General features: G+C 31.0%; 1 long non-coding RNA gene across 1 annotated transcript; it reads right to left on the bottom strand.

Annotated features, from left to right (window-relative positions):
* Positions 1-5,005: 5,005 nt before the first annotated feature.
* LOC136117557 (uncharacterized) lies at positions 5,006-8,131 on the bottom strand. The gene is made up of 3 exons (XR_011604075.1): positions 5,751-8,131; positions 5,623-5,679; positions 5,006-5,559 (listed from the first exon to the last, which is right to left on the bottom strand). It is a non-coding gene; the product is annotated as an uncharacterized lncRNA (long non-coding RNA).
* Positions 8,132-16,112: the final 7,981 nt, after the last annotated feature.

The raw sequence follows: 16,112 nt of genomic DNA, 5'->3' as shown, positions 1-16,112 counted from the left end.
GTCTTGTGGTCAAAATGGTGACTGTGGTGGTGGTGGTTCCTAACAGAACAAAACCAAATGAGATCGTTTGTTTAGTCAAATACGTTTTTCTTTTATCATATTTGAAAATTTTTTCTCATGCGCTTACATGAGAGAGAAAACGGTTACCTTCTAAGTTTTCAATAAATGTATGTGTTAAGGAGAAATGTGGAAAGTAGTTCAGTTTTAGAAAACTATTCGTTTTACAAGGGGTGTTTTGTCATGCGTATGAATTTGTAAAACTATATTTAGGCGGAGGAGGAGGAGGAAGGGAAGTTGTTTTTCTATGCGTGGGCGTTTTGTTGATTCAATTAGGGTTGTAGGTGACACCTGTTAGTGTAACCTGGCTACGGTCTTGTGGTCAAAAGGTGTTGGTTTGAGGGATATTAGACCGCATACTTTTGTGGTGTGAAACAAGCGTGAGTTCGGTAACCTCCCCCTCTTTAGCGAGCATTAGATGGGAAAGTGAGCGTAGGAGTGTAAGAGGGATGGTGGTGGTGGCGGTGCTTGTGGTGGTGGTTCCTAACAGAATATACACATTTATACACAAAAACAAATGAGATCGTTTGTTTAGTCAAATACGTTTTTCTTTAATCATATTTGAAAATTTTTTCTCATGCGCTTATAGAAAGAGAAAACGGTTACCTTCTAAGTTTTCAAAAAAATGTATTTGTTAAGGAGAAATGTGGAAAGTAGTTCAGTTTTAGAAAAGTATTTGAGTTGAGCGAACCATCTAGAATCGTCGTGTGAACCCTCCGGTAATTCAAAGCTAAAGTAAAGTTGTGTTAACTTACGTTCCATCCGAATTCGATTTGTGCGAGATTATCAAATTGATAAAAATTAAAATACTTTACCAAGTGTAAAGTAAAGTTGTGTGAACTGTGAACTATCCAGATTTGTGTTGTGTAAACTTATCAAATTGATAAAACATAAAATACTTTACAGTAAAAGTAAAGTATAACAAAGTGAAAAGTACAAGTAACAATACAATACTTCCAAAAAAAAAAAGGAAAAAATAAAAACAAAAAAAAAATGAATAAGTATTGTGGAAAGTGCAACATTACCCTATCGGGTAACATTTCGTGGGCTCATCATCTGCGAACGGAGCAACACAAGAAGAATGTTGTTGAACCAGTGGATTCAAGGATAAAAAAAATCAGTTCTGGATTTCAAGGAAGGATTGTTCACTACTTATATGAAAACACCAACAATGATGTAATTTATCCAACACAATTTATGGAGCAAGCAGGAGAAGCTTTTCTACCTCACTTGTATCCATTGTTGGAAAGTTATGCATCGGTGAAAATAAATTTTGAACTTTTTGGAGAGTACGGACTTTTGAAGGAAGAAAAGGAATGTATTGAAATAAAGTCATTTCAAAGTAAGATGACAATAATTAGTGCCTATTCGAACATTGAAAATGAATATAAGGAGCACATGGAAAAAATTTTGGCGAGGATGGAAGAATTCCAAGAAAGGGATAGTGGATGGACTTTGCTTCATCTCACTCGATTGGAGATGAATATTAATCAATATTCACCCTTAAGAGGATCATCTTATATAAAACTACCCTCTTGTTTAGAAGGAAAAAAAGCAATTATAAATGTAAAAAACACAGATGATGAATATTGTTTTAAATGGAGCTTAATCGCAGCATTAAGTAAACTAAATAAGAATGCGAACAGATGCACAAGCTATAAAGTGAATATAAATGATGAAGTAATTCAAGTCAATGGGATCACACTAAATTTCACTGGATTGCAATTTCCACTAAAGCCTGCGGATATATCGAAATTTATGGAAATAAATAAGGACATAAATATTACACTTTTTGGATTCGACGATGGAGTTATATTCGGGCCCATATTTTACTCTCCTGAAGTGAGGAGAAATCATATAAATATGTTGATACTGGAGGAAGGATGTAAAGCACACTATACTTGGATAAAAAATCTCTCAAAGTAAGTTGTTTTATCATTTTATCATTATTATATCTTTTACCTGTTTTTGTTTTTAAATTTCATAATATTTATTTGCTTTCATACTTAAAAAAAAAAAATTTTTTTTTTCTTGTGTTTATCTTTTTTTTAGTTTGGTTTCCTCTCAAGTTTCGAGAGACAAATCAAAAAAATGGTTCTGTCAAATTTGCTTAAATTACTCATTGAGTGAAGATGCTGCCAACCGGCATTCAGAAGTCTGTGGGAAAAAAGTCTCGCGTTTACCCAACATGAAGGATGCCACTTTACGGTATACAAATGTTCAAAAGGAAGTGATGGTCCCATTCACAGTTTACGCTGACTTTGAATCCATCCTTCAACCAATTAATAAAAACGAAACATTAAATTTAAATATTATAAATATACATAGACCTGTTTCATATGCATACTATATAAAGTGTGCACATGATAACAGTTTAGATAAGTTTGTCTTAGAAACTGTATTTAACTCGGGAATGAATTTCCTGTTATCACTAATAGAAAATTTAAGTTTTATATATGAAAACTATATTTCAAAATCTGTTTCTTTAATAATGTCAGATGTTGAAGAAGATGATTTCCAAAAATCTAATAATTGTCATATATGCAACACTCCTCTTTTATTAGACAGAGTTAGGGATCACTGTCACTTCACAGGAAAATTTAGGGGGGCAGCACATAATGAGTGTAATTTAAAATACACAGTTCCAAAATTTATTCCTGTTTTCTTCCACAATTTCACCAGGTATGATTGCCATCTATTTATTAAAGATTTGGCAGTCATACCTGGTGAAATAAAGGTAATTCCATTAAATAAGGAACAATATATATCAATTTCAAAAATTATAACTTTAAGTAATGGTGATAACTTTGAAATCCGTTTTCTAGACTCGTTTCGATTTATGCCTTCTGCTTTAGATACATTAGCTTCAAATCTAGATAGTGAACAAATGTGTATAACAAGATCATTTTTCCCTAATGAAAATCATTTCAACTTAATGCGACGAAAGGGTGTATTTCCATATGAATATTTAGATTCAGTTGAGAAATTAAAAGAAAGTAAATTACCTCCTAGAGAAGCTTTCTATAGTTCCTTAACCGAAAAGGAATGTTCAGTTGAAAATTATACTCACGCACAAAAGGTATGGAATGAGTTTTCTTGTAATAATCTTAAAGATTATTTAGAATTATATTTAAAAACAGATGTTTTATTAATGTCTGATGTCTTTGAAAACTTTCGAAGACTTTGTAGTAAAATTTATTCACTTGATCCAGCACATTTTTTCACTACACCAGGATTATCATGGGAAGCTATGTTAAAATGTACTAAAATTGAATTAGATTTATTAACTGATATAGATCAGTATAAATTTATTCAAAGTGGTATTCGTGGTGGCTTAGTTCAATGTACATGTAGATATGCTAAAGCAAATAATAAATATGTTGAGAATTTTGATAGTACTCAAAAATCATCATATTTGATTTATTTGGATGCAAATAATTTATATGGTTGGGCTATGTCACAATCTTTACCATATGGAGGTTTTGAATGGATTTCAAGGGGGGAACTTGATAGTATTAACATTGCTGAGATTGCAGATGATAGTGAATATGGATACATTTTTGAGGTAGATTTAAAATATCCTTTAAAATTGCATGATAAACATAATGACCTTCCATTTTGTTGTAATAATCAGTTACCAACAAAGTCAGACAAAATAAAAAAATTAATTGCTGATTTAAGGGATAAAGAAAAATATATAATTCATTATAAAAATCTTCAACAGTGTATAGAAAATGGATTAATTCTAACAAAAATTCATAGAGGTCTTCGCTTCTTTCAGAAACCTTGGCTAAAAACATATATTGATTTGAATACATTCCATAGAACTAATGCAAAAAATACATTTGAAAAAGATTTTTTTAAACTTTTAAATAATGCTGTCTACGGTAAAACGATGGAAAATGTAGATAAGCGCGTTAATATTAAATTAATTACTGAATGGGAAAGTGCTTCACCATCCGATTCTTCTGGTCCAAAAAGGCATTGCGGTAGATCTCTTATTTCAAAGTCGAACTTCCATAGTGTCAAACAGTTTTCAGAAAACTTCTTTGCCTTTCAAATGAAAAGATTAAATGTGTTGTACAACAAACCTTTATATTTAGGTTTTGCTGTATTAGATTTATCGAAATGGAAAATGTATGATTTTCATTATAATTATATCAAACCTAAATACAATGAAAATGTTCAATTAAATTATATGGATACAGATTCTTTTATATATACCATTAACACTGAAGATTTTTATAAAGATATTCGGAATGATGTTGAGATGAAGTTTGATACATCAGATTATTCTGATGAATTACTTAATCTCTATAATTTTCCTAAAGCTAATAAAAAAAGGTTGGGTTTTTTTAAAGATGAACTCAATGGAAGACCTATGACTGAATTTGTTGGTTTGAGATCAAAAATGTATGCCTTTAAAACATCTAATAGTAATGACAGCTCTGAAAAAACAGTGAAAAAATCAAAGGGTGTTAAAAGAAGTGCAATAGATCAATTAACTTTTAATAGTTTTAAAAAATGTTTGTTTTCGGAAGAGGAAGTGGTAGGCTCTATGTCAATGATTAGATCTAAAAATCATCTTTTATCAACAATTAAATGTAAAAAAGTAGTTCTCAGTCATAAAGACACAAAGGTTCTTATACAAGACAATAAAATTAATACACTACAATATGGCCATTATAAAATAGATGAAAAAAGATTAGAAAATAAACTTAATGAAATGGATTCAAATATTTATGTTTATGAACAAAGAATAAAAGAAATAGAGAATTGTTCTAATAGAAATAATTATCAAGAGAATGAAATAGAAAAATTTAAGAAAAATATATATGAATGTGAATTTGAAATGTTTTATACAGAACTAGAATTAAATTTATTAGATTGTAAAAAAAAATGAATAAATGTACTCTATAATTGTAAATAAGACAGAACAAACAACGCTTTTTTATTTAAAGGGTAAAATGTAAGGTAATGTATAAACTAAATATTACAATTCACAATATTATTATTATTATTATTATAAAATTTTTATTTAACAGAACAAACATCGCTTTTACTTACAGGGTAATGTTAAAATTTATGAGAATTAACAGAACATGAAAATTTGAATTTAACAGAAGAATTACAATATTTTCTTTGAATTACATTCAATTTGTTTACTTTCTTCTATATTTAGTGGTACAGTTTGTTTATAGTTATCTATACCACCCTGTAATCTATATACTTTATTGTCATCATTACTTAAAGGAATTGATTTAATGTATTTATCATTATCTTCATCTAAATTAAACGGTATAGTTTGAACATAGTTATCTATACCACCCTCAACAAGAATAGTTTCATCCTCACTAGATGATCTTGGAATACATGGTTCCGGATTTTCATCATCATAAAGGATTGTATCATGGTCATCATCATCATCATCATCATCATCGTCATCACCATACAAATTATGAGAAAATTTGCCATCCTCTTTTTTATTAATGTTTTGGAGATCTGAAAATATAAATATTTTACTATATATATATACAAATATTATTTTATATGTATTTAACCAACCTTTTTGAGCTCCATCCGAAATATTATTTTCAACTTTTTTATTTATGTTTTGGAGTTCTGAATATATATATATATATATTAGTATATAAAATTATATATATATATATATATATATATATTAAACTCACCTTTTTTTAATTTACTCGAATTATTATTTTCATCTTCTATTTTTATATTCTGTAAAAACAAACATATTTCCCTACTAAATCAGATTATGTTATAATATCACTATTAGTTATTTTGAAATCGTTAATATCGTTAATTGACATTTTATCTGTACTAATCTGACTTTCTTTTTTATTTAAATATTCAAGCATCATTTGAGCTGCTAAATTTCTCTTTCTTAAATATATCCCATTAATTCTTTCTGCTTCCTCTATTTCAATTTCTTGGATTTGTGGGCCATCACTAAGATAACCTGTTTCTTCTTCTTCTATCTCTTCTCTTTTACTCTCTTGTTTGGAGAGAAGATCAGCATCCTTTGAAATTTTTTCATAGACAATCCTGTCTTTTCGTCTCTCTGCATTAATTACTGTTTGGGATAAAACTTCTGCAAATTCAAAACAATTTATTCTTAAAGTTGCTAAGGGGGTATTAGTATGGCGTTTAGATTTTTGATGGCGTTGGCGATTAGATAAATATTTTAAATTCATACGCTTAGATTTACTTAGACTTCGTCTAGAATGTGTTCTTCTATAAATATTATTGTAATGACATTTAACTCCTACTGTAGCAGTTTTGTATTGGATGGTAAAGAATCTGTTTAGACCCCTTCTTCCCAAATCCATATGCCCTCCTATTCTCCTTTCATTTTCAACTAATTTTTGCTTAAAATTCTCAATTATAGCTCTCTTTGTGAATTCGATTTGAGAGTTGTGTATGTTTTCAGTGCTTTTTAATTTATGAGTAGTGTTCCTTTTTATTGGAACCCGACTTACACTTTCAAATTCTGTATCACTATCACTGATCCCCAACACTAATTCTTGTGACGTATTACTAAATGTTGGTGCTCGACTTACGTTTTCAAATTCTCTCTCACTATCAATTATACCCATATCAATTTTTTCTGATTTTTCTTCTCCTATGTTCTTATTTTCTATGTGATCAACACTTTCATTTTCGCTATTAAAATCAAAAAGATTGGTTGGGGTTGTAGTTGTTGATGTAGCTGTTTTTGTTGTATCTTCTTCCAGAAGTTCTTTTTTTAATGTAGTTGCTGCTGTTGTAGTTGTTGTTTCTTCCTTCTCCTCCTCCTCCTCCAGAATTCCCCTTCTCATTGTAGGTGTAGTTGCACTTGTTGTAGTTGAGGTAGATGTAGTTGTAGTAGATGTTGATGTAGATATTTCTTCTTCTTCAACTGTACTTGCACTTGTACTTGTTGTTAAGTCTTTTTCATTAATGCTACCATTAATAGCATTAAATATTTTAGTATCGAGTTCACTTTTTAAGTTTGGTATCTCCTTTTCATCACTTGTCTTGTTTATGAGATCCATAAAAATATGACTGTCCTCTAGGATCTCAAATTTTAAGTCAATTTTAATGATTTTTTTTAGTTTTGGAACATTGATAAATAACCCAATCGAATTATTGGAAGTCGATGGGTTTTCAATTAAAGTCATTTCATTGGGGAGTGGTACCATTTTCACCATCGGATTAAAGAGGGAAAGTATCACAAAAAATATTATAAAAACCGTCATTTTAATTTTGATTTTGTTTTTTTTTTTGACAATCGAACAAACGAACTATCGAATGAATAAGCAAACGATCCGAAATTGAGTTGCGTGAACGAATAGATGGAAACTGAACACTTTTTGAAATTCTTCCGCCTTTATACCCTCCAGATTTGTATATATAAATATGTAACGTTCTGTTTAAATTCTTATCTGTACATGCTTTTCTTCACACTTTATAAATAGGAATTGCGTGATTGTGAAGAAACATAATTTATTTCACGCATTGACGTCAATGTCTACATTTTTATTGTTGTTTATAGAATTTCGTTTTTATGAATCCAACTATCTTCTGATTTTGAAAGGCCTACCCAACGCACAAGCACATAATCAAGTTCCACCCAAAATTCTTATCTGTATATACTCTTTTAGTCTAGCCAACGCACAAGCTCATAATCAAGTTCCGTTCCGTTTATAAATAGGAATTGCGTGCTTGTGAAGAGGAAACATAATTTATTTTCACGCATTGACGTCAATGCCTACATTTTAATTGTTCTATGCTTCCACTTGTTCTTTATAGAATTTCGTTTTTATGAATCCAACTATCTTCTGATTTTGAAAAGCCTAGCCAACGCACAAGCACATAATCACCTTTTTGTTTCACAATCTTTTCAACAAGATAAGTATTAGGGAATTTTGTTTTTTTAATTTCTTGTTTATAGAAACCGCCTTGTACTGGATCACCCTTCAAGTCCTCAAGTAAATATGTGGTGGGGGATGTATTTTGTACTTTCCGAATTCGAAAAATTTCCGTTGTCCAGTTTGGGGTATAGCCTTTTTCAAAGACGTGTTTATATTTACTTATTCGTACATGATCCCCCTCTTTAAAGTCCCCATTTGTAAATATTTTTAGATGATTGTATGATCTCATCAAAATCTGTTTTTCATTTTTAGCATTGACGTCAATAGGCTTCATTTTAATCGTTCTATGCTTCCTGTTATTATAATTATTAATCAACTCTTTGTATATTTGAAGCCAAGTATATTTTCCATTAAAACTAAACTCACGCCACATAAGTTCTTTTATTGTTCTATTAAAACGTTCCACAATAGATGCTTTAAGAGTACTAAATGTTGAGTAATGATTAATTTCATATCTTTTCATCAATTCTCTAAATTGTTTATTATAGAATTCATTTCCATTATCTGTTTGTAAATTCTTTGGTACTCCACGACCAGATTTCATTATTTTTTCCATTGCTTTTGTAACTTCATCTGCATTTTTTGATTTTATTGCTTCACCCCATCCATATTTAGAAAATGTATCTATTACTGTTAACAAATACCTATACCCCTTATTTGATGATGCATATGCCCCCATTTCAACCAAATCAGCCTGCCATAAATCATTAATACCCTTTACTATAACTCTACGTCTTGGGAAATTCTTGAATGATGGGCGATGTAACTCATTTACAATATCTCGTTTACTCATAGCTTTATTTTATCTGGTATAAATGGTTTCTTCTCTAAAGATTCAGTTCCACCTTTTAAAACTGAGGTTGGTGCAATTATATAATTGAAAATGTTACTTTCTATTTCATTTACATCCTCCACTACCTTATTAAAAGTTTTCATGAGAAATTCCAATTTTTTAGAAATTTCACTCACTTTTCCCTCAATATTATTGATTCGAGGTCTTAATCTAAAGATTTGTTGTTTCTGCGGTTGCTTAGAAATTTCATTAGATGTATTCTGTACTACTTTACTTATTTCATCATCAATATAAATCTTTGTTGCAATATCATTTTCATGAATGGGGGGTAGAGAATTTTTAAATCGTTTCCTCTGAACATTTAAATGTCCATCATAATCATTAAGTATACTTTGAAATTTTTCTAGACCTTTTGTTATATCTCTTGAGTAATCTTTCTCATTTAAAAAACAACCAAACTTATCAACTGACATTTTAATTATAAAATAAATAATGAAAGAGTGGTATATTTATGTATGATCCACATTAATTGTTAAAACTTCTTCTTCGTTTACACGATGTGCAAATGGACTTTTCCGAAGTATTATTCCATCTATTTGTGTCTGATCAGAACGAATGATTGGTGGAGGTTTTTTTAAATGTTGGTTTATGAATTTGTTAAAATTTTCCAATTTATCAACAAACTCTTTTATTGAATTATGTATATACTCCATTTGAGTTATCATTTTTATTACTTTACTTTCCAGCTCTGATACTCTTTTATTTCGTAGTTGAAATGATTTAGTTATAGTTTCCATTTGATGTGCTTTTGCTTCATTAATTTTATCATCAACATACAATTTAATAGCCAAATCATTTCCGTTTATTGGTTTTGAAGAGTTTTTAATTCTTTTTTTGTGAACATTTATGTGACCATCAGTGTCTATATATATACCTGTAAGACTCTCAACTTCCCTTTTGAAAAGCAAGGAAAAATCTCTATCATTTGAAAAGTGACCAAACTTGTCAATAGACATTTTACTATTAAACAAAATGAGAAAATGTTTTCTATTTTATTAATATATTATTTTTGCTTCCCGCAATTCTTCTATTATTGAAAGAATTTCATTAGTATGGTTATTATTACCAGCCGCTCTCGATGCCATTAAGAGTTGCAATCTTTCAACAAGTTCATTAACATTATCCCAATATACATAGTTTGGTGGTATTTTTTGTAGTCTCATATACCCAGAACCAGTATGTTCTTCATTTACTGAAGATGATATTAATGGTTTAATAATTGAAGAATATTTCTTAGAACGATTCCCCTTTACTTGACCATCTGGTTGATAGTTTCTTTTGTGAGCACTTGTTTCAATTAAAATGTTTTTATATGATTCTAAATCGTTCTTAGTATAATCCTTAGGACTATTATGAAAAATTAAAGAGTATAGACCTGGTGATAGAGTCCATAAATTTCCACTTCCTAATTCCATCAAATGTTTTTTTAATTTTAAGTGTTGTATTACCCAACATTAAAATATTATTTTCTTCTCTTGGTCCATAACTATTGTCTAAAATCTTTTCTTGCTTTAACTGATTAATGTTGAGATTGTACTTCACCCCGGTTTCTTCATATACACTTTCATTTAAATCATCTGTGTGAGGTTGTTGTGAAACATCGGATTCATCTAAAAGAGACTGTTGTGAAACATCAGATTCATCTATAAGAGACTGTCGTGAAAAAGCATCAACATAAGCATCACTCTCACTATCACTTTCGATTACTCTCTCGTGTTCCCTTTTTTCTTTTTTACTTTTAGGTACTCTTATATTCTCTTTCTTGAACTTAGTCTTAATATCATGTGTATCATTAATATATTCCTTTTTATTCAATTTTTTATTTTCAGTGAGTAATTCATGTAAAGGTTCTGTAATAGGTTTAAAAGTTTCCTCCAAATTTGATACGTTCTCATTTTTTATTTGTTTCAATTCATTAAATTTTCTTTTTAATGAATTTCTACTTTTCGTCAACTGTTCTAAAAGTTTACGCTTCATTGTTGTCGTTTTCTCTGATACTCATGTGCTACTGGGAAAAATGTACTATAATTTAAATATTTATAACAAAGAGTTTGAGTTTGAGTTTTATAAAACTTTATTTTTATTTTTATTTTTATTTTTATTTATCAAAATAGATACATTAATAATATTAAAAATGAAAACATTTTAAGCTTTTTTTAATTCTAAATAGAGATTGTTATCCTTCTTTTTAATAATACAAAAAAGATTATCTTTTATATAATCAATTGTTGAATCCTCTAAAGTTGAGTATCGTTCCGGCAAGTACAGCATATACTCTTCAAGTTCAAGAGTGAGGGTCATCCCAAAGCTGGTTTTCTTACGTTGAGCACGTCGAATAGGGTAGCACACCTCCGATTCCATCTTCGCCTTTGTTAAGAGAGGTTTTGGTGCGTTACCATTAAACTCCTTGAGTACTTTCATCATTCCCGGATTGACCATTTGTAGTTGTTTCTTCTTGTAGTTGTTTTCGTTGTTTTTGTTGCTTTTACCTGTTTTTGTTGTTGATTTTAGTTGTTATTTTAGCAGTTGTAGCTGTTTTTTGTTGTTTAATTTACCTGTTTTTAACAGTTGTAGCTGTTTTTGTTGTTAATTTTAGTTGTTTTTAGCAGTTGTAGCTGTTTTTGTTGTTAATTTTAGTTGTTTTTTAGCGGATGTAGCTGTTTTGTTGTTGTTTTCAGCTGTTTTTAGCAGTTGTATCTGTTTTAATTGTTGTTGTTGTCTTACTGTTTTAACTGTTTTTTATGTTGTTCTTATTGTTGTTGATTTTGATGATTGCAAGATTTTTTAGGTTGAAACTTTAGGCTGAGAACGTTTTAGCTTGAAACTTTTAGGTTGAGACTGTTTGCAGGTGGTTTTTAAATGTGTGTTAGAATAACTTTTGATCGAGTTTTTATACCCTGAGGTAAACTAACCCTCCCTGTTCTCTCTCATTCTTGATTTAGCATCGACCAATCATAGCAGTGAATAGCATGTAAATAGGGTGGGTTTCAAGAATCATAGAGAAATTACTTGATCATAGTGTAAAAGTTAGGGTGGGATAGAGAGAGTAAGAATTGGAGGGACAGGTGTCCACAGTTGGTACTATTAAAGTCTTGTTTTCTCTCATAGTTATAGTTAATGTTATTCCCCAAGTATTTCACAATTTCTTTTGGGGGTTGTAAATTTCCAAAACTATCAAAGTAATGTATACTTTTTTTATTTTTGTTATAAGCTACCCAATGTGTACCATTTGATGAACTATCATCTAGGTTTATAATTCCTGACTCTTCTCTCCAAGGAGATTTGGGGAGTGAGTCTCTCATAAACACACCTCGGAAATGTGGAATGTACTTTTGAGCAAAATTCAAAATTTCGAAATTTGAAAGAGGTTTTTTTAGGTAGCTTAGTAATTAGTTTTTTGGATTTCCTCTAAATGGATTAAGATATAATCCATAACCTTTTCTATAAGGTTTAAGAAACATACCTTCACCCACCTTAATACTTTCCATTTTCTTATTATGTTGCTTACTCTCTTCTAATTGTTTTTTCCCCATATTTGCATTATTAATAGTTTTAGCAATAGCTGCACTACCAGAGGCGAGACTACCTAATGCACTTAGTGCAGTCAAAATGGGTACAATAGGTAAAAAACCACCAATTTTCGGTACATTAATAATACGAGGAATCTTAATTTTTTTTTTATTTCTGCCAATTGATTTATTGACTGCTTTACGTGCAACCTTAATCGCACTCATTAGATCTAGTGGCTTCTGAGTTTTCAATGCCCGCATTCCTGTTTGGATAGCATTTGAAAAACTCTTTACCTTTGATTTCCTTTTCTTACACTTTCTCTTTGTTCCCTTTTTCACACCCATTCCGAATTTCTTTTTTGTTTTCATAATATTTGTAATCAAGTATGCTGCTGTTTTCTCTGCAATACTACTATCTTTTGAACCAACACGTTCCCACGCTTTATTTATTAGTACTGCGTCAGCCCTATGTCGATCAGCTAGATCCTTATATTGTGAATATGCAATATCATGTACTCTACAAGCTTCATCCAATTGATTTATCCCACGATCACCGCGCTCCAACCTTTGTTTTAGCTTTGTTCCAGGTCCACAAAAATTATAACCAGGAATATTCAAATGGAAGTGTGTTAATTATTTTGTTGATAATACCACTACCTCGTTTCAAGTTTGAACTCTGACTGCAACAATTATAAAAACTTTTACCCATTTTATATAATGTTTAATCAAGGAGCATTTCTCATCGAATGAAGTACATTACACACGTGAATATGCGTTTAATACGTCAAAAACAAGAAATCTGTGTTAGAAATATCGAGGGTGGTGATCATTCATTAACAAATTCAGTTCCACGACATAGTTCTTTATTACCCAATACAATAAGAGCATTGGTTGTCGGTCCCTCAAACTGTGGAAAAACAAATGTTATGCTCAGTCTTATTGAAAGTCCAAACGGGCTAAAATTTGAGAATATATATGTATTCTCAAAGAGTTTATATCAACCAAAGTATGAGTATTTAGAGAAACTAATTAAACCGATAAAGGGAATGGGATATTATACGTTCTCACAAAATGATGAAGTTTTACCACCCGCTAAGGCTAAAGAAAACTCTATTATGATTTTTGATGATGTTGCTTGTGAAAAACAAAACAACATTCGTTCATATTTCTGTATGGGGCGTCATAAAAATATAGATTCTTTTTACCTATGCCAAACATATACTCATATTCCAAAACATCTAATACGTGATAACGCGAATATGATTATAATGTTTAAACAAGATGATTTAAATATGCGTCATATATATCGTGATCATGTAAATACTGATATGTCCTATGATTCATTTATGAAAATTGGTCAAAAGTGTTGGAGTGATAAATACGGATTCCTCATAATAAGTAAAGATAACGATATGGAAAAGGGAAGATACTGGAAGGGTTTTAATGAATTTATAATTATTTGAGAATATAAGTTTCATTCTGTAAGCTATATTTTCACAGTACATTATTAGACCCCAAAATGAGTAGATCATTCACTCTTACATTAAATGGTAATGAACCCATTACAAACATTTCTTATTTCCCACCCATTGAACTGACAAATGGTGAATATGAGTGTGCACTCATTGACTTTCATATGTACAACTCTATACCCAATGTTGATATAAATAATAATGTATTTCATATTGGTGATAAAGTAATTCAACTTCCAATCGGGTCATATGAACTCAATGATATTTATGATTTTCTAAAAAATAAACTAAAAGATTATGATCTTGAGAAAACATTTCAAATGGAGAGTAATAATAACACACTTCAAGTTCATATTACAACTACCAAGGAACCTATTTATTTTAATAGAAACAACTCCATTGGACAATTGCTTGGTTTCAATAAAAAAATAATTTATCCCGACTTGAAAAAAACATATATATCTGATCAACCTGTCAACATTTTAAAAATAAACACAATACGCTTAGTATGTAATATTATAAGCGGGTCATATATTGATAGTAGACAAGATCATTGATTATACGAATTTGGAATTAATGTTCCACCAGGCTATAAAATGAATATCACACCACACAATCTTATTTACTTACCAGTCAACACTAGAGAAATAAGTACACTCTCTATTCACATAACTGATCAGAACGGTGAATTAATAAATTTACGCGGTGAAAACTATACAAGTATTGTATTGTTACTTGTACTTTTCACTTTGTTATACTTTACTTTTACTGTAAAGTATTTTATGTTTTATCAATTTGATAAGTTTACACAACACAAATCTGGATAGTTCACAGTTCACACAACTTTACTTTACACTTGGTAAAGTATTTTAATTTTTATCAATTTGATAATCTCGCACAAATCGAATTCGGATGGAACGTAAGTTAACACAACTTTACTTTAGCTTTGAATTACCGGAGGGTTCACACAACGATTCTAGATGGTTCGCTCAACTCAAATAGTTTTCTAAAACTGAACTACTTTCCACATTTCTCCTTAACAAATACATTTTTTGAAAACTTAGAAGGTAACCGTTTTCTCTTTCTATAAGCGCATGAGAAAAAATTTTCAAATATGATTAAAGAAAAACGTATTTGACTAAACAAACGATCTCATTTGTTTTTGTGTATAAATGTGTATATTCTGTTAGGAACCACCACCACAAGCACCGCCACCACCACCATCCCTCTTACACTCCTACGCTCACTTTCCCATCTAATGCTCGCTAAAGAGGGGAGAGGTTACCGAACTCACGCTTGTTTCACACCACAAAAGTATGCGGTCTAATATCCCTCAAACCAACACCTTTTGACCACAAGACCGTAGCCAGGTTACACTAACAGGTGTCACCTACAACCCTAATTGAATCAACAAAACGCCCACGCATAGAAAAACAACTTCCCTTCCTCCTCCTCCTCCGCCTAAATATAGTTTTACAAATTCATACGCATGACAAAACACCCCTTGTAAAACGAATAGTTTTCTAAAACTGAACTACTTTCCACATTTCTCCTTAACACATACATTTTTTGAAAACTTAGAAGGTAACCGTTTTCTCTCTCATGTAAGCGCATGAGAAAAAATTTTCAAATATGATTAAAGAAAAACGTATTTGACTAAACAAACGATCTCATTTAGTTTTGTTCTGTTAGGAACCACCACCACCACAGTCACCATTTTGACCACAAGACCGTAGGCAGGTTACACTAACAGGTGTCACCTACAACCCTAATTGAATCAACAAAACGCCCACGCATAACAAAACAACGTTTTTGTTACACTCCCACGCTCACTTTCCCATCTAATGCTCGCTAAAGAGGGGGAGGTTACCGAACTCACGCTTGTTTCACACCACAAAAGTATGCGGTCTAATATCCCTCAAACCAACACCTTTTGACCACAAGACCGTAGCCAGGTGTCACCTACAACCCTAATTGACTCAACAAAACGCCCACGCATAACGCCTTCTAACCCAAGTTAGAAGCAACATAGTGATCTGTGTGCAACCATTGCACTCCACAAAATCCCACGCATGACAAAACACCCCTATCACACACGCAAGCCAGGTGTCACCTACAACCCTAATTGACTCAACAAAACGCCCACGCATAACGCGTTCTAACACAAGTTAGAAGCAACATAGTGACCTGTGTGCAACCATTGCACTCCACAAAATTCCACGCATGACAAAACACCCCTATCACACACGCACCTTTAGCTTGAGAAAAAGACAAGACAAAACAA

The sequence above is a fragment of the Drosophila suzukii genome, chromosome 3 (genome assembly GCF_043229965.1).
Source record: "Drosophila suzukii chromosome 3, CBGP_Dsuzu_IsoJpt1.0, whole genome shotgun sequence".
NCBI lineage: Eukaryota > Metazoa > Arthropoda > Insecta > Diptera > Drosophilidae > Drosophila > Drosophila suzukii.
This window is presented reverse-complemented; position numbering and strand designations above follow the sequence as displayed.